Here is a 25,663-nt window from a genome sequence, read left to right as displayed (position 1 = left end):
AAAGCTGTGAGACAAAGTGGTCTGGCACCACGTGTGTGCCCAATCGAAGGTATTTGTAAGGTATCCAGCTGAGAAGTGGCAGAAGTGAAAGTTAAAAAAATGTGAACATTGTTTGAAAAGGGATCTGAGTACGGACGAGGGGGATCATTGGTCCGAGCCTGGATGAGGGAGACCAAATTGTGAGCACTTTGTGTGAAAAGGGATCTGAACCCGGACAAGGTGGATCCATGATCTGAGCCCGGATGAGGTAGACCAAGTTGTGAATTGTGAAAATTGTAGAAAAGAGATCTGAGCCTTGACGAGGAGGGAGACCAATCGTAAACATATGAATGTGAGAATCTTCACAAAGGAAAGGAACTTTTGTGTTTTGTTTGCTACATCAGACCCTCTGCAGTAAGAGACTTTGAATGACGAAGAGACTTTGGAGCAGAAGGTCCTGAAACTGAGATGTTGGACAACAACCAGGGAAACATGAGGGGAGAGCTCAAAGAGGCTTAATGGGTGCTGCCGATCCTGCCACAGCTGCAGCAGTCTGCTGACCCCCCTGTCCCATCCAGGGTGCGAGAACTGCCTCTGCCCTTGCCTGGCTTGTGGTAGCTGTGCCCTCTTACCAAATGGAATGTACCACCTGTAGCCTTTTCTCCTAGAGGAAACGCTGAAAGACTGCTTTTCAGGTGTCTGCACAGCTAAGCCCAGCAACTTGGCAGCCAAGTTAGAGTCCTTGGTTTTCTCCAAGAATTCACTGGCCTTTGGGACGAAAAGATGCTCACCATCAACAGCTATGTCCAGGGGTTTTTCAAACACTGATCCGACATGAGTCTCCACAGCCTGTGAGACTACCAAGTGAATGTTCATGATGCATTGACTGCTTTCAGGGCCATGCTGTCATGCCGCGGCCATGGGGTCTTTGGAAAAGGTGGAAAAACTGGCACCAAATTGCAAGTTCCACAATTCCCAGGACTTGCACTGACTACAGCAGCACCTGTCTAGTCCTCACCCAAGATGGCCACCGCCACGCGTGTGACGTGCCTATAACACCAGAGCAGTACAGACGAAGGTGCGTTGTATCCGTCACTTCGGTACCCACTGGTTTGGTTCTCAGTACCTCTAAGTAATTCTTGAAATCCGTTTTCACAGAACTTTCTTTCCTTCTGTTTTGTTCCTTCCTTGCCTTACTTCCACGTATCTCTGTACGTGTATGTGATTTGTTTCTTCCCTTTTCGTATTTCACCCTGCTTTGCGCCGTCGCCTTACAGCTATCCTCTTAGTCGGTAAGCTCTTGTACTTGTTTATGGTTTCGGCCATACTTTTCTGGCTTTTATTCTCACTGCGCCGTCTCACTAGAGTTCGCCTTTCTAACTTTCCTTACCTGTGTGCTCCTGCACGAGGCTCCCGACCCTCAGGTTTTCACTCCATTCTTCTTTGAGTGCCATCCTGTGCTTTTCTGCTTACACTTTTCTCCAATTCCTCCTTTGTTGACTTTCTGTCGGCTGGTTTGCTATCTTTCAGTTAAATCAGCTGGCTTACGGCAGCTGCGGTGTTATCCTTCGGCAAGTCCAATTTTTCCTACGGCAGCAGCAAATAATTATTTCCGTGGATTGCTGTGTCTACACCCTTTTACCTTGGACTTTGGCTCTTTCAAGCGGAATCATCTCAACTCCCAGGAGTGTGAGTACGCTGAAAGTACTTACCTGCTTTTCAAGCCAATGAACAGTCTACCATCTAAGACACTCACTGAAAAGAACTAATTCTGCTTACAAGAAATTCTACGCAGTGTTTTTTGTTACCCAGAGGCTTTTTCCCTGCTACGAGGGCTGGCTCCCTGGAGTTCCCTTTGGCTAGGCACCCTTTCCAGTCAAGGTGGCCTCTGGGGGAGCTAGTCCCTAGCTGCACGATAGAAAAGAGAAGAAGGCTAAGACAAGGAAGCCCAAGGAGGGCAAGAAGACCCGACGGAAGGTGTCATCTGAAGACCTGAACAGCTCTTCTGAAGAAAGATGTGAGGAGGCGTCTCGCGAGGGTACACCTGAATCTGTCAGTCACGACACATGCTACCCGAAGAAAAGATCTTCTTGGCCAGGGCATCCGTCTTCTTGGATTACCTGTCTGTAGGCATGGACGTGGCTGCCCTAGTACTTACTGTAGTGAGTTGCACTATTAGGTCCTGCCGGTGTGGGGTGGGAAGACAGAAAAGGTTAAATCCCCCCTAGCCAGCTTGTATTTCTTTGTAAGCTCTTTATGCACAGCTGGCATGGAGCAGGGCCTTGGCCGCATTGTTGTAATGGGTTCTGAGATGTCCACATTAAAAGGCGATGCCCTTACGGTTTGTGGTCCCTTACCTAAGATGTCTGTGAGATTATAGGCCAACAGAGGTCTTGTTGGTGTCCCTAGACCCAAGGCCTCTACTACCCTCTACACAGTTCTTCTGTACTGTGCATTAGGATGACCATAAGGGGTGGCCATTTGCAGATCTAGATCAGGAGACGTGTCCAACGCACTTGCGCCATGTAGCCCTTCAGCTACAGCAAGCAAATCCGATTGGTCAGCGAAAATAATTGTCTCATCGAGTCACCGCCCCCCCCCATAAGCTCAAAGCCAAAAGTCACTTGGTCCCCTTCATCATCCTAAATCGACCAAAATGAGTCGAAAAACGTTGATCAGATTCGGGAACAAAGGAACATTCGACTATCAGTGCCAACATCGATGGTGTTCCCATCCGGCCTATCAGTGCTGAACCTGGGGGCCCTGCGATAGCAGGGCTAGTTTTCCAGTCATCGCGGTTTAGCACAAGGGCATAGGACCAGACTTGGCTACCTTGGCGCCAGAACCTCTGGGAGCAACTGGTGCGGTGTTGGCCCACAGCATCGATAACGGAATTGTACTTGCTGTGGCCATTTTAAACATCTGGGCATTTACTCCTTGAATGCCCCCACCCTTCCTTCAATGTGCCCAGAGTCAGGCAGACCTAACTGCAAACCTCCAACGAATTGGAGTTGTGCCTTTGTCGATGGCGTCTTTTTTTCTTATGGGAGGACGAGGAGGATGAATGGCTTCAGGAGTGCGAACACTTCTTTGCTACCCTGTGTTGCCTATCCTCCTGTTCGGGCGTGGGGGCTTTAGTCTCTTGTCGCTATGACCTGATGGTCAAACGAGTTAGGGTCTTAGATGGAGGCTGCCCGAGCGCTAATCGTTCCATAAGGGATTTTGGATTAATTTGCTGACATGAGCCGCACTCTTCGATATCGTGATCTTTGACTAGACACAACATGCAGAGGCCATGTAGGTCAGTGATCGGCATCTTAGAGTTGCAGTCCTGGCAACGCTTGAATCCTGAAACCTTAGGGACCGACATATCGTCAAAAGTCTAAAGTTTGACGAATTGTCGAGTTGAAATTTTATCTCACGATAAACGTTCCGAATAGCAGAGTGCTGAGTGCGCAGAAAAAAGGAACTGAGGTGTGGGGGCATAGTGACGAGGTATATATGTGGCCGATGTCATGTCCAGAGCTGACGAGTGGCACAGTCGATTCAAGAGGAGCTGACGGTCGATATCGAGTCATACTACGCCCTCCTGTCAAAAAGGTAAACAAGCAGCTGATGCTGCAATGGATATCTATCTGAGGAGCAATCTGCAGGAGAATGAAAATCATTGCAATAATGTGTACTTTCGGAGCGCATGTGTTGCAATAAGGTTATGGAGGGAACAGAATAACCATTTATCACTCTGTGTCCCCTCTGTACGTATGTTGGCAGTACTGCTTTTTGTGCCAAGTATTTAGTATTGCATTGTGCATTTCTCATGAATCCTTTCTCTGAGCACTGTCACTCTCCATCCATGTTGGTTGCACGGTGCACAGCTTGCTCTCGAGTGTGTTGCTGCTTGATCACAGTATGTCAGCTGAAAGCCACCAGAGAGGCCTGGGAAATACGTGGAGCTATTTACACTCGCTTTCAAAAACCACACAGTGTGAAGCAACGGGGGCTCCAACAGTGCCATCAGCACAATAAGTGAGAAGGAAGGCAAGCCCGATTGAGAATGATGGCACATTGCTGGGGGTCTGTTCCACCCCAACAGCTGTGGTGCGCCTTGCTTCGTTCATTGCCATTTATGCTAAAGCTCGAACTGAACATGAGGAAACCCTGGGAGTGGTCTAATGTCTAGGAGAGGCCCCTCATTGCACAGTACGACAGGCTGCGTCATTTATGCACTCACAGCATGCGAGAAGAGACAGGGGAGAGATTTGCAATACTTTATAGCAGGGAGTTGTTTCTGCTCGTGCTCGTAGATAGCACGTTTCAGGGTTAATTTATTTGTTCGATTTTCTTTAAAGAGACAGGGAATGAAAAGCGCAACCAGTTCATGTAACCCAGTGCACACGTTCCATGCTCTGTTGGGTACTTTTTTCCTGAGTTGCTCATTTCAGGATGTCCTCTGTCTTGGATCCCAGGGGCCTGCTTCTCTATTGTTTAGGTGAGGCCCATCCTTGTAAATATGCGACTTTGCTAGTACCAATGTCTCTGGGGGATAGCAAAGCGGCAACGTGCCCGCCTTGGAAGAAAGACGACAAACAGCAACACAGGTTCGATCCCCAGGTCTGTGCTTAGAAACCTCTCGGTATTAAGCGCAATATAAATATATCATATCATTAGGGACCAGCAAAAAGCCACAATTCGACTACATAAGAGAAACCCCAGCGGATAGGAAGGATGGAGCAAGCAACTCCCCCAACTCGGTCAATAAACGCCAATCATTTACGGTCCCACCCACTGTGAATGGAAAATTAAACTCTCCTTTCATAGCTGCCGCCCTGTCCGGTGAGGAATGCAGGTCTTTAGTGGGTGTTAGGTACGTATGGCCAGCTGTGTGTTCGACATCAAATCGGCTCTGGGAAGAAATAGACTTCTACATTTAAAGATTAAGGGTCTGATGATTTCCAAACGCGGTTTCAGTGGGGAAGCCCCTTTGAAAAACGCTTTGTAAATCAAGTCCAGAATCGTGTATCGATTTTTACTCCGAATGTATCAGAGGTCAATGGCCCTCATTACGACCCTGGCGGATTTTTTTCGCCATCGGCGGACTTTTCCGCCATGGCGCAAAGTCCCTTTAAGCCATGGCGGATGGCGGATTTACCGCCCCATTCCGAGGTCGGCGGGGCGGTAAGTCCCCATTGACCCATTTACCCTTCCCCATTCCCATTTCGGCCCCATAGGGCTCAATGGGAGTGGGGAAGGTGTTAATTACGCCACCGTACACTACGGTGGCGTAATTAACACCGAGGTCCCATAGCGCCATGGATTTTTACGCCCGCAAAAAGCGGGCGGAAAAATGAGCATGGCGCTATGGGAACTCGTAGTTGGCGGTAAGGGGTCGGCGCAGCTAACGCTGGCGCAAACCCCTTAGCGCCAGGGTCCTAATGAGGGCCAATGTAATTTGGTCTGAAATAGTTCACGGATCCAGCCGATGGGTCCTAAGAAATGTTTAAATGCCCGGATGGAAATATTCGCATAAAATCACGGCCTTCTTCTGCTTTTGTGAAAGTCGGTTGTGCAGCGAGAACAGCCCACTGAGATTTTCCCAGTGTTGTAGGGCTAACCCAATGCAATATTGTACAGCTATCGCCACATCCATTGGATGAGAGCGGCCATTGAGCACATTGTGGCGTCCAGGACACGTTGCTTGGAGCACCCAGCAAGATCACTTTCGGTGGTCATAGCAGGCGGGCTCACGGGCACATGAGCCAGCTCCTGGGGTGGTGGGGGCACTATCGGAGGTAGAGTTTCCCAGCCGGGGCTCTGGAGCATTACAACAGAGTTGCCCAGCAGGGGCTCTGTTACACACTAGCGGCCAGGGCATCAGGGACAATGTTGCCAAGCAGGGGCACTTTCCAGACATAGGGCCCAGCAGCAGAGGGCCCTCTGCAGGCCACGAAGCACCAGCATTGCGCTGCAGTAACACACTCGCGGCAGGCAGGAGTCAGGTTGCATCGACTGACAAGCCGGAAATGGCTCGTCCCTTTTATTATTTAAGTCACATGTTCACGACCATGTGACCTTAGCACAAGCCCTGGGAGATACCATGCTCCCAGGAGGGGTGACACACCACACTCCTCCTTTTCTATAACGATCAAACAAATGGGGGACACCACTGGACATTAAATCAATTACCAGTCACAAACGGCAATGCTTGACATCCGGGTGCAAATAATAGTCAAATACATTGAAACTCAGGTTGGGACAAACACTACCTCCGATCTTACTTTGGTAGTTTCAAACATAACACATGCACTGAGCATTGGTACACACGTAGGGTGACAGTCAGGGTTGGTAGATTGCTGGTGACACGTTGGAAATTCCACATTTAAACAAACCCTTTATTAACCTGCGTGAGTGGAGCTTAAACTACTGTGTGCCACCATCATTAGCACCTGGCACCATAGCATGTCCACAATACACAGGAGTAGAGCTTCACATAGCCACTTGACTGGGCCATTTTAAGCAAGTCCAAGGTTTGCGGGCTCCCAGCCTTCATGGGGACGGCGACTGAGTCCACATTAAGCAATTGTGGGTCAGCAGGAGACCAGTCCGACTTACATTGGCATCTATTCAGGACAGTTTAGTTCCCAGTTCAGGGGTCCGCAAAGCCGCACCTGGGGGGCACCATGGGCTAATCAGCCTAGACCTTAGATAGTGGGGCAGGCAGCAACACTGGTGGCAGTCCACTCATTTCATTCCCCCTTCCAGACAGAGGCTGTTGGCACAGGAAGGCTCACAACCACTCGTACAGAGCTGCAACCCTCACGTGATGGTTCACATCTTCCTTTCCCCTTCCTCTATAGGCAGGACATCGGGCAGTTATTTACGGCAGTGGCAGATGATGCTACGCCCTTATTTCACTGTCTTAGTGGCCCCGGAACGCTGCAGGGCTTTGCCTGCCTGCTATTGTGCACACAAGACGCGGTCAGCCACGTGGCTTCATTTGCTACGTATTCCTCTCTTTTTTTTCCATTCAAACTCACTGCCGATGGGCCCAGGATCTGCAGGGGGGCATTATCACTGTATTGGTATTGGGCTGACATGGAGATCTTCCTTTAATTCACTGCCAATGGGCCCAGGATCTGCAGGGGAGCCTTATCACTGTATTGGTATTGGGCTGTGTGACAAATTAGAGGCAAAAGAGACAACGGAGATGCAATCAGGCAAAGACTCTGGCAATATCAGGTCAAACAGGCCAACAAAGGGTTAAGATTGCTCGCCAGCTAAGAGAGAAAGACTGACAGGCTAATTGACCAATCCCTGAAAGAGTTAAGGTGAATGACGGCCTTTGTTTTTGTTTTTATCTGGTTGCTAGGAGGCGGAAGAAGAGGAGTCCGGGAAGACCGTTTGATGTGGGCGTACTGAGGGAAGAAACCGAAGAACGAAGGACTTTTTTAACATTATAGTTAAGAAGATTGCGCCGTTGCGCGTTACAAGAAAGGGTATCTTGTGTACCCGGTAGAGGTGACCGTTGTCGCCGTGTTTGGTTCCAGAGCGGCAGCGCCGTTGCGCAGCGAGACGTCTGAAGGGGAGAGGTGACCGTTGTTGCCTTGTGAGGGAAATGAGGAGCTGCCGCCGTTGCGCTGAATAAGGAGAGGAGTCGCACAACGTATCAGATGACCGTGCTCGTCTGACTGAGGTACGAGAAGAAGCATCAGCGCCGTTGCGCCGTGCAGTCAATCGGATATATCCTTCAATTTAGGCTGAAGGCAGAGCCGTAGCGAGTCCCGGTCAGCCGCTGAAGCAGACATACAACGTGGTGCCGAGTGGAAAAGAAGGTAGGAGCGGGGTTTTCTATAAACGGTACGGACACGGGAGGAGTGCTCAGATTTAAAGACTATTAGGGTGGGGAAACCCACCTTTTTAGGAGTACGTCCAAGTTGAAATACAAGGCTACGACCGAGGGAAGAAACAGAACGTATATTTTAAAGATGTCACGTTTAACAGGGACAAGTTGAAATACCCGATCTGAAAATTTAACAAAAACATAATCAGAGATAAGTAATGCTGATACTATACAATAGAAAATCCTGTTTAATATTAGAGAAAACCCCAGAAAGCTGCAGGAGCGGGCTAACTACTTTAGAGACAAATGAATGAATGTTTGTGGTGAACTATCAGAGTGAAGACAACATCCTTATTAAAGAAAAGAAAGAGAAAAGAAAGCAAAGAACAATATAAACAATTTCAAGATCAAAAGAACTTACATGTGGTTTTTCCTGCAATCATCAAGGAAATCCTGTCCCCTTGAACTTGCAAAGTCAAGCCAAAGACGTATCCTTTTTCCAGTATACCTAGAGAAAAGAAAAATGAGAAACAGTTAATAAAAGAATTGGGCTCGCTTTTAGTCCAAACAAACTACTTATTGGCTAAGACTATTTTGTCCTTCAAACTCATTTAACTAAGTTATTACAAATTTGGTGTCAGAAGTGGGATCGAGGAGAACACCATGGAGGAACTCATCAAAACATTGAGTGAGGGCCAACAACTTCTCCAACAGGCATTACAGATTCAAAATCAACAGGCACAAGCTGACAGACAAGCTTTTCAACAGGCAATACATGTACAACAAGCCCAGTTATTGGAAGCAACCGCAGTGCGCCGACATTCTCAAGTACCAGCTTCGGTGCTACAAAAATATTCTATTGGAGAAGATCCTGCACATTTTTTTGTCAATTTTGAGAGGGTCGCTAGAAATGCGCAATGGCCGAATGAAAGTTGGTGTCATTACATTGCACCACTTATGACTGGCGAGATGCAGAGTGCATACCAGGCAGCTAACCCAACGGGCGAGACAACTTATTCGGATATGAAAAGAGTGGTCCTGGAAAGCTTAGGCCATGATGAAGAGGCCTACAGGCTGAAGTTTCGGGAAGTCAAATTACAGGCAGAGGAAACTCCACGGCAACTCTTTTATCGGGTCAAGGAGTTAGGGGATAAGTGGTTACAGACAGCAAACACCACTATCCCAGAGATGACCGAAAAAATTGTTATGGAACAATTCATCGAAGCTCTACCTATTCCTATGCAGCGCTGGGTCCGCCAACATCATCGGCCCAGCTTGGTAGAGGCGATGAACATAGCCTCTGCATATCAAAAGGCGGGTCAGAGCCGCTCAATGAACTATGTGTCAACCACTAAAACATCTAACAGCGTAAATAGTTCCATACCCAAAACTCTAGGAAATTCCCGATGGCCTAATTCAATGCTCAGGAAGACGGAGTGGGAAGTGCCCAGATTACGACCTACTAGTGAAAGTCCAGCGGGATTAAGACCACCAAGTATGATTCCAAAAGGGATGCAATGTTTCGAGTGTGGGGAATGGGGACATATGGCAAGGTTGTGCCCAAAAAAGGTTAAGATAGAACCAATGGACGTGGAGAATCTGGAGATTTCTAAAGAAGGAACATTACAAGACCCAACAATGGCCCCCCGATCACCCTATTCCTACACTTGCGAGGCAGAAGTTGATGGAAGACCTACGAGGGCCCTGGTAGATACCGGCAGCTTACAAACTGTAGTAAGTACCGAACTAGTGGGAAATGTGGGAATGTCAAATAAAAGAATTCCTATAAAATGTGTTCATGGGGATGTGAAAACTTATCCTACCAAAGAAATACATTTAAAAGTAGCTGGTGAGCAGATGGACGTCAGGGCCGTTGTAATGCCGATATTGCCAGAGCCACTCCTTATTGGATCCGATGTCCCAAACTTTGCCAAAATAGTGAAAGAAGTGGAAGCAAGATGGTTACAAAATGCCCCATTTTCCCATTGTGACATTCCTGTAGTTGGAACCAAAGAAAAGAAAACAAAAGCGACAATCAGAAAATTAAAAAAAGACTGGGGAGAAAAGAATGTACTCCCTGTGGTGGTCGATTGGAGAATCGATGAAGGGGGCGATACTTTTCGCTTAGGTCAAGAATTGGACCCATTATTGGCAAATGCTAGGTCGGGGGCTCAAGACGATGTCTCTGGAAAAGAACCATATTTCCTGAAGGAGAAAGGACTGTACTATCGAGTCAGTAGAGAGTCGACTGGAAACCTCATAAAACAATTACTAGTGCCCAGCAAATATTACCAAACGGTTATGGAAGTCGCCCATGTGCAGTTAGGTGAAGGACATTTAGGCACAGATAAAACCATACAGAAAATCTTGAAAAGATTTTATTGGCCCGGACTATATGCACAAGTATCCGGATTCTGCCAGGCATGTCCCGAGTGTCAAAAGAAAAATCGTGCAAATGTTAAAAGGGCTCCCTTACAACCCATGCCAATTGTTTTGGACCTTTCAGTAGAATTGGTATGGATATTATTGGTCCATTAGACCCATCATCCAGAGGACATAAGTATATCCTCGTGATGGTTGACTATGCCACTAGATATCCAGAGGCGTTCCCTCTTAAGGCTACCAGCGCCCAAAGCATTTGTGATGTGTTGATACCTTTTATCAGCAGGGTGGGAATACCGAAAGAGATTGTCATGGATCGTGGAACAAACTTTATGTCAACACTTATGGAGCAAGTGTGTGAAGTCCTAAAGATAAAACACTTGATAACAGCGGTTTATCACCCTCAAACTGACGGTCTCGTAGAGAGACATAATCAAACGATAAAACAAATGCTACGCAAGTCAATAGACCCCGGAGATAGAGGATGGGACCGAATTTTACCATGGATATTACTTACCCTCCGCAATACGCCACAGTCATCGACTGGCTTTTCGACATTCGAGTTATTGTTTGGGAGAGCCGTGAGGACTTTACTCGACATTCTAAAAAAAAGTTGGGAAGAAAACCTGGGTCAAGAAATTACATTAACAGAGTATGCGTATCAACTTAGAGAAAGAATAGAAAACCTACAGAAGATTGCCAAAGAAAATTTGTTGCAAAATCAAATTAAGCAGGAACAATACTACAATCGAAATACTAAATTGAGAACCTTCAAAAAGGGTGATTGGGTGTTAGTGTTGTTGCCAAGGTCCGAAAATAAAATGCTAGCAAGCTGGAGGGGTCCATATGTGGTCGAAGAAGTCTTGGGTCCTTTGACTTATAGAGTAAAACAGAACGATAGAAGGATGTCGACACAAACGTATCATGTGAACATGCTTAAAAAGTGGACTGAACCTGATATAAGCATAGCCATGATTAACACCAAGGAAGAACCCATGGAACCATTTCCTCAATTAAGAGGAGAGTTAGGCAGCAAAGCTTTACATTTAAATCAAGACTTGTCTGACAGTCAGAAGAGGGAGCTACTAAACCTCATTAACGAGTATCCGAACATTTTTTCCAGTCTACCAGGAAGGACGAAATTAGCTTACCATCAAATCAAGACCCAACCTGGAGAGGTAATTAGGATTATACCTTATCGGATACCAGAAGTGAAATTGGAATCAATTAATAAAGAAATTCAAGAAATGCTAGAATTGGGAGTGATAGAACCCTCGAAAAGTGAATGGTCGTCACCTATAGTTCTAGTACCCAAAAGCGATAGTACAACCCGATTTTGTTTAGATTTCAGAAAGCTGAATGAGATTTCAAAGTTTGACGCCTATCCTATGCCTCGGATAGAGGATTTACTAGATAAACTTGGGAAGGCTAAGTTTCTAACGACCATCCATTTGACAAAAGGATATTGGCAAATACCCTTACATCCTGATGACAAAGAGAAAACCGCCTTTGCCACACCTTCAGGTTTATTCCAATTTACAGTTTTGCCTTTTGGATTACATGGTGCGCCTGCCACGTTTCAAAGATTAATAAATTCCATCTTTCGTGGACATGAGAATTATATCGGAGCCTATCTGGATGATATTATTGTTTTTAGCCAATCTTGGGATGACCACCTAGTACATTTACGTATTCTATTACAATTGTTACAAAAGTCCGGTCTTCACATAAATCCCAAAAAGTCTTTTATTGCTAACTTTCATACAAAGTATTTAGGATATTTTGTGGGACAGGGCGTCATTAAACCCCAAGAGGAAAAACTGGAAGCAATAAAATGATTACAATTTCCCGTAAATACCAGACAGGTCAGAGCTTTCCTAGGTTTCATAGGGTATTATAGAAGATTTATACCACATTTTTCAACATTAGCCACACCTCTAACCAACCTCCTGAAGTCTTCAGCTTCCCCAAAAAGAGAATGGAATACAGCAGAGACGGACAAGGCCTTCCAAGATCTGAAGAAGGCACTTTCAGAGAAAGTAATTCTACACTGTCCCGATTTTACGTCTCCGTTTTTCCTGCAAACGGATGCCTCAGGAACGGGTCTTGGAGCAGTACTGTTTCAGAATCGGGGGGAAGCTGAGAGGCCAATTATTTTCATAAGCAGGAAGTTGCTTGCAAACGAGATGCATTATGCCACAATTGAGAAAGAGTGCCTGGCTGTAAAGTGGGCGATAGAGGCATTACGATACTACCTGTTAGGACGGGAGTTCACTTTAATAACTGATCATGCCCCTTTAGTATGGCTGGCTCGCAATAAAGACACAAACCCCAGAGTCCTCAGGCGGTTTCTCTCTCTTCAACCTTTCAACTTCAAGACCATACATCTTCCTGGAAGATTGATGGCCCAAGCCGATTTCTATCTAGAAGTACCACCCTTCCCGAGCGTAAGGGCCTAGAAGGGGGGGTGTGTGACAAATTGGAGGCAAAAGAGACAATGAAGATGCAATCAGGCAAAGACTCTGGCAATATCAGGTCAAACAGGCCAACAAAGGGTTAAGATTGCTCGCCAGCTAAGAGAGAAAGACTGACAGGCTAATTGACCAATCCCTGAAAGAGGTAAGGTGAATGACGGCCTTTGTTTTTGTTTTTATCTGGTTGCTAGGAGGCGGAAGAAGAGGAGTCCGGGGAAGACTGTTTGATGTGGGCGTACTGAGGGAAGAAACCGAAGAACAAAGGAGTTTTTTAACATTATAGTTAAGAAGATTGTGCCGTTGCGCGTTACAAGAAAGGGTATCTTGTGTACCCGGTAGAGGTGACCGTTGTCGCCGTGTTTGGTTCCAGAGCGGCAGCGCCGTTGCGCAGCGAGACGTCTGAAGGGGAGAGGTGACTGTTTTCGCCGGGTTTGTCTCCAGAGCGGCAGCGCCGTTGCGCAGCCGGGCGTCTGAAGGGGAGAGGTGACCGTTGTTGCCTTGTGAGGGAAATGAGGAGCTGGCGCCGTTGCGCTGAATAAGGAGAGGGAGTCGCACAACGTATCAGACGACTGTGCTCGTCTGACTGAGGTACGTGAAGAAGCAGCAGCGCCGTTGCGCCGTGCAGTCAAGCGGATATATCCTTGAATTTAGGCTGAAGGCAGAGCCGTAGCGAGTCCCGGTCAGCCGCTGAAGCAGACATACAATATGGTGCCGAGTGGAAAAGAAGGTAGGAGCGGGGTTTTCTATAAACCGTACGGACACGGGAGGAGTGCTCTGATTTAAAGACTATTAGGGTGGGGAAACCCACATTTTTAGGAGTACGTCCAAGTTGAAATACAAGGCTACGACCGAGGGAAGAAACAGAACGTATATTTTAAAGATGTCACGTTTAACAGGGACAAGTTGAAATACCCGATCTGAACATTTAACAAAAAAATAATCAGAGATAAGTAATGCTGATACTATACAACAGAAAATCCTGTTTAATATTAGAGAAAACCCCAGAAAGCTGCAGGAGAGGGCTAACTACTTTAGAGACACATGAATGAATGTTTGTGGTGAACTATCAGAGTGAAGACAACATCCTTATTAAAGAAAAGAAAGAGAAAAGAAAGCAAAGAAGAATATAAACAATTTCAAGATCAAAAGAACTTACCTGTGGTTTTTCCTGCAATCATCAAGGAAATCCTGTCCCCTTGAACTTGCAAAGTCAAGCCAAAGACGTATCCTTTTTCCAGTATACCTAGAGAAAAGAAAAATGAGAAACAGTTAATAAAAGAATTGGGCTCGCTTTTAGTCCAAACAAACTACTTATTGGCTAAGACTCTTTTGTCCTTCAAACTCATTTAACTAAGTTATTACAGGCTGACATGGAGATCTTCCTTTAATTCACTGCAGATCGGGCCCGGGATCTTTCTTTCTCTGGTCCGACCGAGATCATGGCATCTTTTATTTAGTTTTTTCACTCCAAACTGGATCACACACAGTTAACCGTTAGCTGGTCCGGGATCACACTGGGGGCACTGACGGTACAGCACGTGTCATGCTGATATCTCTCTTGTCATGGGGCAGGCCTGGGCACCCACCTCTTATTACGTAATAGCCCTTCATGCAAGTCCATCACACTGCAGCCAGCCATCTCCTTGCTTACCCATCAGAGCACTGCAGTGTTCCTCATGTGCTCGCCCGAGGAACAAGCAGACACCCATTTACGCCGGCCTGAAGAGCAGCAATAGGGCCTCTCCTTCTCTCTGGCAGTGGATGCAGCTTCACTTCACTTCTGGGTCTCTGGCACACCGCCATTGTCCCCTCGCCCAGCAGAGCAGCCGCAGCACTGCTCGTAGCAGCTGGATACCGCTGGAGCCACCTCTCCCCAAAATGGCAGAGGTTGCATCTTCATTCTTCGTGGCGGACACCCCATTACACAGTACGGGGCACGGGGGCCCTAAACTCCTCGTTGCCAATGTGGCATCCTGGGCCCAGGGCACAGGGTCCAGGACAGCGTTGCTGGGAGCACCCAGCAAGATCACTTTCGGTGGTCATAGCGGACAGTGGCCTGGGGGCACCCATGCTCCCGGAGCCAGAGTTGCCCGGGGCTCCGGAGCATTACAACAGAGTTGCCCAGCAGGGTCTCTGTTACACACAAGCGGCCAGGGCATCAGGGACAGTATTTTCCCAGCAGGGGCACTTTCCAGACATAGGGCCCAGCAGTAGCAGGCCCTCTGCAGGCCACGAAGCACCAGCATTGCGCTGCAGTAACACAATCACGGCAGACAGGAGTCAGGTTGCATCAACTGGCAAGCCAGAACTGGCTCGTCTCTTTTATTATTTAAGTCACATGGTCACCACCATGCAGCCTTAGCACAGCCCTGGAAGATACCATGCCCCCAGGAGGGGTGACACACCACACATATCAGGCCCAAAATCAGGGCCTTATGGACGGATTGCGGGAGAAGGCGAAAATGCTACAACCAATAGCAAGACAGCTGTCTTCTATCAATTGCCAGTGCTGTTCTGATGCCGTGGGCAGTGTCAGGCATGCTGCTGAGCAACGCACCTGAAGGATACATCCCGTCCGACCCCTGACCTGGAAATAAATGTCTTAGAAGCATTCCTAGGAAGTGTGCCTGTTCAATCCGTAGTAATTAACTGGAAATATCAACATCGCTTGTTGATGGATTGCATGTTCCCTAACTCGATATGTTTCAACCTTTTGTTTTTTTCCCCCAGTGACATATGGAAGCATTGAGCCATCAGAATGAATATACTGACTTTCCGATATTATTATTACGTCTTAAAAAAACAAAGAGCGCGCATTTCTGTTACATCATCATGTTAAAAAGTCAATCTCGGACTGGCTCACAGCATGCGGTAGATTATTTTGGTTGTCTGTTGGTTTATCGAAGCAAATTACTTCGTGGCAATTTACTTCGACAAAATAACTTTTTTTTATTGGGTGCGGGGTTACCCATACACTACATACCCCCAGATGTTCCCACATCTCTCCCCCTTAATAAACATGTATACATTTTCCTCCCCACAAAGTAAGTTACGTCGAGAAACATCGGTACACCGAGGTCTTATGTAATACTGTGTTCGTCACTACAGTAGCCTATCATGAACGCGTGCCTCGTGCAGCCGAATCGCTTAACGGCCATTTCCTGAGAGCAGCCGACGGCATAGAAATACACTTCTCCCCTATCAGAATGTGAATGAAATGTGAGGCACAAGGCATGTTAACTGCTGCAAATGAAGAAGTTCACCTAGACCTGCATCCCATGGCAACAGCACCGACTGTGCAAATGCCAGGGCTGAGCAATTGCAATCACCTCAAACAGCATTTCATCTGCCTCCCGGCTCAAAACCAATAACATCTTCGTAACCCTAGTAACTCAATCTGAGAATGGGAACGCACTGAGCATTTCGCCCCTCCCTCCCCAACATGTTTAAATCATATGTCAAACATATAGGTACTGGTATTTAATTGTACGTATGGTGTTATTAGCATTTAAGCACCACCACAGAAAACAAGGAACAGGAGAGACATTGAACAATGTAGATTACCCCTGCTATCTGCGCAGGGAGTATTAATTCTATTAAAGACTAAGGAGGCGTGCATTATGCTTCATCTTCATTTATTTCTACTCTTCAGCAGTTCAACAAAACACATATAAACCATGAAAAGTGTAAAACAAACTTTTTTTTTTTTTTTTTAAACTACAACATCCATGAGTCTCTGTAGTCCATGCCCTTTCCACCAGTCACAACCCACTTCCTGTGCTTGGACTCCTCCTCTGCTTTTACTCGCCCTGATAGTCGCTCAAGTACATTTACTGATCCTCGCCAACGGTGCGAAGGCTCTCCTGAACTTTAAACTCAACTGCCGGTGCACTCCAGGTCTCCTGATACTCTCAGCTTCGACACTGTCTTCAGCTATTCTTCTGATCTTCCCCTATGAAAACATAATAGGAAATCTTAGGGTGGTGCGTATGTAGTGTACTCCCTCATATAATGCATCGACATTTTATATATAGTACATTACTCGGGAGGGAATTTAATGCTCGCCTCCTTAGTCTTTAATAGAATTAATACTCCCTGTGCAGATAGCAGGGGTAATCTACATTCTATGACAAGACTGGAGGCGAGCATTATGCTTGTTCAAAGCTTCCCCAACACTGTACTAGCCAGACTCTCTGCTGGCTTAAAGTAAAACTCTTTAAATGTACGATCGCTTGACCAGTCTGCTGCTAGCATTATTTCACTCAAGGGCACTCCCGCTCTCGCGGCTGACGATGCCATTGCACCCCTCACTGAATGAGCTCCATACGTGTCCACATTCACACCAGCTGCATGCATGATCTCTTTTACCCATCTAGCTATGGTAGCTGATGCTACTGCGTGATAGGGCTTCCTGCGCGGTATTAACAACTGGGTAGTATTAGCTGCTCTATTCTCTGCTGTTCTGTTCTCGTATTCTTTAATACATCGTGCTACGCACCATTTCGAATTGTTCGGAAAATAAGGATAATGCACTGTGGAGGTGCCTGTCTTAGTTCTCCTGACTATGGAGAATGTGACTCCTTCCGGTCCGAAGGACCGCCTGTTAATCTCTAGAGCTTTAACGTCTGACACTCGTTTGCATGAAATCAGACATAATAGCATAGCTAGTTTACCTGATAGCTGTTTAAGAGAAAGGTATTTATCTGTTGGCCAATCTGATAATAATCGTAATACTGTCGCCACGTCCCATGTTGTATTATATCTGGGCACTGGTGGCACTCTGAATTACGCTCCTCTGATGAGCCTCACTACCGCGGGATGCTCTCCTGCTGGTACTCCTTCTATTGGCATATGTCCCGCCGATATAGCTGATCTGTATACTCCTATCGTACGGAAAGCTCTTCCGTTCTGCAATAAGTTTGCTAGGAAATTTAGAATTTCTACTACAGATGCTGAAACGGGATGAACACCTCTGTTCTTGCACCAGCTTGTCCATTTTGCCCAAGCTGCATCGTAGCTCCTCCTAGTGGAAGGAGCCCAGGATTCTGCGATAAGCTGAGCTGCCTGCGCCGAAATTCCTGGCAGGGCCCAGCGTCTCCTGATATCCTGCACGCGACTAGCGGGAGTGTCCCTCTCACTCTCAGAGGATGACACAACCCAGCTGGGTCAGTGATCAATCGCTCTCCTTCGGGGAGGACTCTGGGTACGTCCGCTACTAGCTTCATTAGCTTTGGAAATCACACTTGTGACTTCCACAAGGGTGCAACCAACACCAGCTCCGCTCTCTCCTTCCGACACTTCGCTAGAACTCTGCTCAACATCGCGAAGGGGGGAAAAGCGTAATGCGGACCTCCTGCCCACTCCTGCAGGAAAGCATCTGTTCCTTGAGCTCCCGGATCCAGCCTCCAGCTGTAATAGAGGCTCGTCTGAGCGTTGAGCCGAGAGGCGAAAAGGTCCATACGTAGTGGTCCCCATCTCCTGTCCAGCCTCTGAAACACTACTGGGTCCAGTCTCCAATCGCTGGAGTCTGTCAGGTAACGAGAGTTCCAGTCTGCTACTACATTCAGTGAGCCTGGCAGGTACTCTGCTGTCACTGACGTTTCTGACTGTAGGCAAAAATGCCAGAAGTCCTTCGCTAGCTCCGCTAGCATCTTGGACCTCGTGCCGCCTAGGTGGTTTATGTACCTTACTGCTGAAATGTTGTCCATCTTCAGCAGCACACAAGATTTCACTCTTCCTCTTGTGAAGGCCTTGATCGCGAAAGATCCTGCCAGGAGCTCCAGACAGTTTATGTGAAGACGGAGCTCCTCTTCGCTCCATTTGCCCCCGGTCTGTAGGGTCCCACATCTGGCTCCCCAGCCCTTCCGGCTGGCGTCTGATTCTATTATCTGATCCGGCTTGTCTCCGAATATGGCTTGCCCATTCCAAGCGTCCATATTCTTTAACCACCACTCTAGTTCTGTAATGGAGTCTTGATCTAGAGGTACCTGTTGGTGATACTTCAGACCCTGTTGTAGATGTTTTATCTTCAACCTCTGTAGTGCCCGGTAGTGCAGGGGCCCTGGGAATATGGCCTGAATAGATGCTGCTAATAGCCCAACTATCCTTGCTAATGTCCTGAGAGATATCAGTTGTTTCTCTAGGCATAATCTGATCTCCCTCTTTATGTCTTTCAGCTTTTGAGCTGGCAGCTCCAGGGTCGCTTTCTTTGTGTCTAGCACAAATCCCAGAAAGTCTAACCTCTGAGCTGGTATGGTATCCGATTTCTCTGTGTTCACCAGAAATCCTAGTGAGACCAGAAGGTCTTGTACCCATCTCGTTTGGTATACCAGCACCTCTCGATCTTCTGCTAGGAGTAAAAGGTCGTCCAGATAGATGATCAGTCTGACGCCCTTCTCTCTCATCGCTGCCGCTACTGGTTTCATCAGCTTCGTAAATGCCCAGGGAGCCGAAGCAAGTCCGAATGGCATTGTCTTGAATTGCCAGAAATGTCCGTGCCAGCGGAAAGCTAGGTATGGTCTGTACTCCTTGAGTACAGGGACTGTGAGATACGCGTCCTTCAGATCTAAGCGCGTCAGCCAGTCTGCTTCTCTTAGGGAGTCCCTGAGCTGATGTATGCCCTCCATCTTGAAGTGGCGATATATGATCCATCCGTTCAGCTCTTTGAGATTTATAACCGGGCGCACCTTTTCTTTCCTGTGCACCAGGAACATATTGCTCACAAACTTGGGTGTCGTCTCGCATCTCTCTATCGCCTGCTTGTGAACTAATTGCGCTATCTCGCTGTCTAGGAGTGCTTGATCCAAATGCGCTAGTCTCTGACTCTGTGGCCTGTTCCGCTGAACTGGAGTATCTATGAAATCTAGTCGCAGACCTCTGACAGTCTGCAATATCCAGGAATCGCCTGAAAGCTTGCGTCAACTGTCTAAAAACATGCGCGTCCTCCCACCTACAGGAGGATACTGAACCGCTCTTACCTGGTGTAAACCCTTCACCTTGTCCTGATCCTCTGGACCTGCGGCCTCTCGGGAATCTCCCTCTGGACGGGAAGAATGTATCCTGGCTCTTGTTCTCCCAGTATTGTGCTCTGGGGTTCTGAGGTCTTCTCCCTCCTTGATTGCGACCGGCTGCACGACCTCTGGAGCGGCCGGTCCCTCCAAAAACTCTACTCGGGAATATTTTGCGGATCGATGCTTGGGCCTTCTCGAGAGAAGCGTATGTACCGACAAATCGCCCCATCTCCTTCCCAAAAGTCTCCCCAAACAGGAGGCACTGGGCTCCTTCTCCCGCTTCATACGATGAGAGATCACTGAGCTTTGAATCTATTTTGAGTAAGAGGCCCTTCCGTCTCTCCGAAGCAATGGCACAATTTGCATTCCCAAGAAGACAGACTGCTCTCTGCGCCCATCCCGCGAGAGCTTCAGGGTCAACTTCTTCCCCCGTGTCCCTTGCCCTCTCCGCCAGGTCCATGATTTTTGCGAGGGGGCCTGCTAAGTCTAATACTTTTTCCTGGCAGCTTTTCCAGGACCTATCAATGCCCTTGCGTGGATCTTTACTTGTTTTTGACACGAATGTCAGCATCTTCGGATCGAGCTCGGGGGCTTCCGCTACTTTTCCCGGAAGATCTGGGTGCGGGCACTCTGCCCGCAGTCGTTGTCTCACCTCCTTGTCTAGAGACTTGCGTAATCTTGCCGCCATATATTGTGCTACTCGGGGGGACGGTTGCCACTCGGTGGACCTCGGATTCCGTATGCTATCTGGGTCAAACATATCATCCTGCGGCTCCAGGAGGTGCTTCTCCTTTCGAGCTCTCTTGCCCCACTGGGTTTCGCCCAGTCTTCTTCCTCGACCTCCTCGTCTTCTTGCGAGGCCTGATCGTCAACCTTCTCATCTTCCGAGCCAGGGTCTTCTCCTATATTTTCATCCCCTGGAGCGGGCGTCATGAGGTGTGGCACCGCCTGCCGTTGCAGATACGCCTCTTTCAGCTTCGCAAACGCGTCAGGCACCTCTGGGGCCTTATCTGCTGCCCCTTCCAAAGAGCCCCGGGGGTCGTCAGAGGATTTCCTCTTGAGGGCTAGTATACTCCCCTTGTGTCCCTCTTTCAAGGGATCCGTGGGCGTGCGCTTCCAGTCTTTGGTGCTGCTACTAGGCTGTGAAAGCATAGCCTCCAGTGTCTCCAGCCTCTCCTGTAGGGGTCTGACGCCCTCTGCCACTGCATCAATAAGGGAGCTTCCCAGCACTTGCTTAAAGCTGGCAGCGAGGTCCTGAGACTGCTCCTCCTCGCTCCACTCAAATTCTGACATTTCTGGTGTGCTTTTGCCTAAAATACCTGAGCCAGGTGTCTTAGCACGCCCACTGCCCCTTCTTGATGATTCAGAGTCAGTAAAGTCGTTTTACTTCTTTGCACTCTTTTTTTAAATTTTTTTTTATGTTCAGTGGCTGCACCTTAATTGTAATCACTTTGTGGCTCCTGTGAAGCTCTCTTCTCTGCAGCGCCAATCCTCTGCTAACTAGCAGTGTATGAGCCCTGCAGACTCCTGGCCTCTGCAGCTCCTTATCACGTGGACTGCTGTCCCTCTATGTGCTCCCTCGGAAGCACGGCGCTCGCGATCGTTATGACCGCTGTATTAAGAAAAAGTCTCTTAATTGAGATCAATAAACAAAGTCCTGCTCGCACAAGCGTACTGTTGCCGGTGTGCCCTGTAGATAACGTCGCATAAATGCGGCGTCTTGAAACGTGTGTCACACGCGTCTAACTCCTCCTACCCGCGGGTGGGGGCTAACGCTTAAGAGCATTGTGTTCTCCACTCGGCTCGCGGTAGCTCTGCCCACCCGCGGGTGGGGGCTGCTGCCTGGGGAGCATTCTGGTCGCACTACGTGCCTCGCGGGAGCCGGCTCCGCCTACGCGAGGGAGGGGGCTGGCTCTCGGATGCCGGTGCGGCCTGTGCTGTGTGGTTCGCGAGGCTGGCTGAACCCCTGGCATGCCGGTATTACGACACAGGGCCGTCAGCCTCGCGAACAAACTCCTGCCTGACAGAAACTTCGGGGATTCTCCCGCAAAATCCTCGCGCTGTTACGAGCGCCTAAACTTCTATGCTAACATGACGCCTGTTCAATAAAAACCACGCGCCTAACATTATGAAAATGTCAGGATCCATCCTTGGAAGCTATGGCAGAAGTGGAAGTTTTCGCCGCGGAGAACCTTCACTTAGCAGTCCAGTCCTCATCCAACATGGCTGCCTTTGTTATTTAAGCAAGCCCCGCCCACCTCCCGGCGCGTTGTATCTGTGTTGTTACTCCTTGTGATACCAGCGCTCAGCTAAATACTCCGTTTAGCTCCTTCAGTGCCCCCCCGTAGTGCTTACTCCTACCCGCTTGCCTTACCTCTGTTTTACTCCGCCTTTCCATACTCCCTTGTCCTTTCACGGCTCTTGTCCGCCACTCCTTTTCAGACTTTCCCTTTGCTTTCGGCTTCTTGCCACTCGTACTAGCGGTCCGCCGCCATCCTCGCGAATCTTCGTGTTCCTCTCTGTGCCTTTCGTGGATCCAACCGTTTCTGGTAAGTAGGGACTTTAACTGCTTCTTCCTCCTTTTCTACCTTTCCCTCTTTGCTCGGTCAGTGTTCCCCGTTCCGGGCTCTTTCCCTCTTCTCTTTCCTCCCTAATTGCTTCTCGTTGCTGCTACCTTGTATCCGGCCAAGTCTCCACGGATCGGATCCTGCCTTCTTTTCCTCAAGCCATCTTCATTTTTGTGGACAGAACTAACTCGCTTGATCCACTTGTTTCTTGGTTTCACTCCGGATCACTCGCTACCACATCCACCATTGGAGAGTCTCCCATTCAATACCATCTCTGGAAGACTACACAGAGTTTTTTACCGCCCATCGTTTTTTTCCCTGTCGCGGGGCTTTGGCTCCTCGGGGCCCCCCAAGACAGGTCCCACCTCCTGTCGAGGTGGCCTCCGAGGGAGCCAGACCCTACTTGCATGACAGGAGGTCCAGAGACAAGTCTACAAAGGAAGATACCAGAACTCCCCGAAGATCATCCAAACACTCCAAGGACAAGCCAGAGGAAGCCACAGGTGAGGAGAAGGGTGGTGAGGGTGAACAGTCTGACAGAATACAACGCCCAGACAGAATCATGGCTTCCCTTGAACAGTATCAGGAGCTGGTGGCAGCATTGCAGGGACTAACCCTAGAAGTCCAATCCCTGAAAACCGAAAATGCCGCCCTACGCCAACAAGTAGTCCTACATAGGGACGACCAAGGAGACCTACCACCCATGCCTTTATCCTTCGGAAAATATGATGGCTATCCAGGCAGTCTAAAGGAGTTCTTAGACGCCTGCCACATATATTTTGCCTTTCGTCCCCACGCCTTTGAAACAGCCAGAGCGAAAGTGGGGTTCCTCATAGCTAATCTCACCGGAAATGCCTTGGCCTGGGCCACCCCGTTGGTAACAATAAATGATCCTGCACTGGCTAATTATGACTCATTTGTGGACCTTTTCAAGGCCAGATTCGATTGTCCAGAGGTTTTGTACACCTCTTTTGAAGCAATACTAGATGTAGAACAAGGAAACATGGATGTACAGACCTACATATCTCGCTTCCTGAGACTGGTGGCGAAAACAGATTGGCCAGAATCTGCCAAACAGACGATCTTTCGGAGGGGACTTAAGGATAAGTTGAAGGATGAGTTAGCCCGAGTAGCTCGACCTCCGTCCTTTCAAGATCTCATGTCACTCACTCTCCAATTAGAGTATCGTCTCAACGAACGCCGCCTGGAAAGGAGAAGACCTCGTTTTAGCCAGCCTTCATCCAGCCCAGCTCCTCACCCTTCGAGGGAACCGTCCACCCGAGAGGAACCTATGCAGGTAGGGGCAACCCGAGGCCCTCTCACGCCTGCAGAACGCAAAAGACGCAGGGATTCAGGCCTCTGTATGTATTGCGGCTCTTCAAAACACCTCCTCAGAGATTGCCCGGAAGTTCCTCCAAGAAGGAAGGAAAACTTCCACCCTCGGTCCTTTTCAAGGGAGGTCTCGGGGGGACAAGATACAGTCCTTGCAACCTTACCAGACCAACAGAATTAAGTGAGGATAACAGCCTGATGGTATTTCGAGTCAAACTTTGGACAACCAAAACTTCATGTGTGGAGGTCTTAGCCATGCTGGACTGCGGTGCCGCAGGGAACTTTATGGACGAAGGATGGGCTCGAGAACAACAGATCCCCTTTAAGCAGAAGGATAGGCCCTTTCCAGTAGAAGGAGTGGATGGTACCCCCCTCTCCTCAGGCCCAATCCAATCCAAGACGATACCCTTACGTCTGGATTTGGGAGAGCATCAGGAACTGCTGGTTTTCGATCTCATTAGAGCAGCCCATTTTCCCTTGGTGATAGGAATACCCTGGCTAAGAAGACATAATCCGCAAATAAACTGGACTACCAATTGTGTGCGTTTTGATTCTTCCTACTGTGAACAGCATTGTCAATCTGCCCTTCGAGTCAAAGGAAAGGACCAGGACAAGGGATCCCCTCAACTCAAGGTGGTCTCATCGGTTCCCCGTCAGTACCAAGAATATGCTGAAGTCTTCGAAGACACTACACCCAAACTCTTACCACCTCATCGGCCAGAGGATTGTGACATAGAACTTACCCCGGAGTCTGTTTTCCCATTTGGCAGGATGTTTCCCCTATCTCTTTCCGAAAAAACAGGCCTTAAGAAAATATCTGGATGACAACCTGCAGAATGGTCTAGTACAGGAATCAAGGTCTTCATGGGGGGCTTCACTGTTTTTCATTCCTAAAAAGGACACCACCGAACTACGTCCCTGCATAGAGTACAGAGGGTTAAATCGGATCACAATCCACGATCGCTACCCTATGCCACTCATAAGGGACATCCTAGAAGCTGTGAGAGGGGCCTCTTACTTCACCAAATTGGACCTCAGAGGAGCCTACCATCTCCTCAGAGTGAGGAGAGGTGACGAGTGGAAGACCGCATTTCGGACCCCATTCGGATTGTATGAATACAGGGTTATGCCCTTTGGCCTGGTAAATGCCCCTGCGGTCTTTCAGAGCTTTATCGACAAGATTTTCTCCGACATGTTGTTTGTCTCGGTGGTCGTTTATCTAGACGACATATTGATCTATTCTCAAGAACTACTCGACCATCGTGAACAAGTCAAAAGAGTGTTACATCGACTCCGAGCAAATCACCTCCTGGTCAAACCAGAAAAGTGCCAGTTTGAAGTAACCTCTGTCTCTTATCTAGGTTATGTCCTCTCGAAGGAAGGGATCAAGATGGAACCCGGAAAGATAAAGGCGATCCTGGACTGGAAGGAGCCAAGAAGTGCCAAAGAGATCCAGTCTTTCTTAGGTTTGGCAAATTTCTATCGCCAATTTATCCCCAACTTTTCTAACTTGATGTTACCCATTACAGGTCTCCGTAAAAAAGGGGTTCAGTACGCCTTTGGACCTGAACAGAAAAGAGCCTTCTTACAGCTCAAGGAGCTGTTTACCTTCGCTCCCATCCTAGTGCAACCAGATCAAACAAGACCATTTATAATGGAAACTGATGCCTCGGGGGGAGCAGTGGGAGCCATTCTGTTGCAAGAGGCAGAAGACGGTCTCACGCATCCAGTAGCGTATTATTCCAAGACCCTGACCAAAAGCGAACGAAATTACTCTGTTTTAGAAAGAGAACTACTGGCCATCAAACTGGCATGCCAAGAGTGGAGACACTTGTTACAAGGGGCAGCACACCCATTTCAAGTACGAACTGATCATCGTAATCTCAGAGTGTTACAGCAGATGGAGTGTACCAACGCCCGACATGCTAGATGGACATATTTCTTCTCTCAATATGACTTTAACATCACCTATTTACCAGGATCAGAGAACAAGATGGCAGATGCCCTCTCCAGATGTCCAGGAGAAGAAACTGACCTTAATCAAGATCACGATCTCTTATTTTCCAACCTTAAGATCACGGC

At 48.1% G+C, this 25,663-nt stretch overlaps 1 protein-coding gene across 4 annotated transcripts in view; it reads right to left on the bottom strand.

Annotated features, from left to right (window-relative positions):
• Nucleotides 1–25,663, bottom strand: part of CHRM3 (cholinergic receptor muscarinic 3) — a 3,761,375-nt gene that overhangs the window by 879,865 nt on the left and 2,855,847 nt on the right. For all 4 annotated transcript variants that reach the window (XM_069607974.1, XM_069607972.1, XM_069607973.1 and 1 more), the window contains 2 exons: nt 13,829–13,915; nt 8,238–8,324 (listed from right to left, as the gene is read on the bottom strand). The gene's annotated coding sequence lies outside the window, so the exon portion shown is untranslated. The remainder of the gene's footprint in view (nt 1–8,237; nt 8,325–13,828; nt 13,916–25,663) is intronic.

This window comes from Ambystoma mexicanum, chromosome 4q, assembly GCF_040938575.1.
Source record: "Ambystoma mexicanum isolate Mex_15411 chromosome 4q, UKY_AmexF1_1, whole genome shotgun sequence".
In the NCBI taxonomy this organism is placed as follows: domain Eukaryota; kingdom Metazoa; phylum Chordata; class Amphibia; order Caudata; family Ambystomatidae; genus Ambystoma; species Ambystoma mexicanum.
Note: the sequence above shows the minus strand (reverse complement) of the source record. Positions and strands in the feature narration are given on the sequence as shown.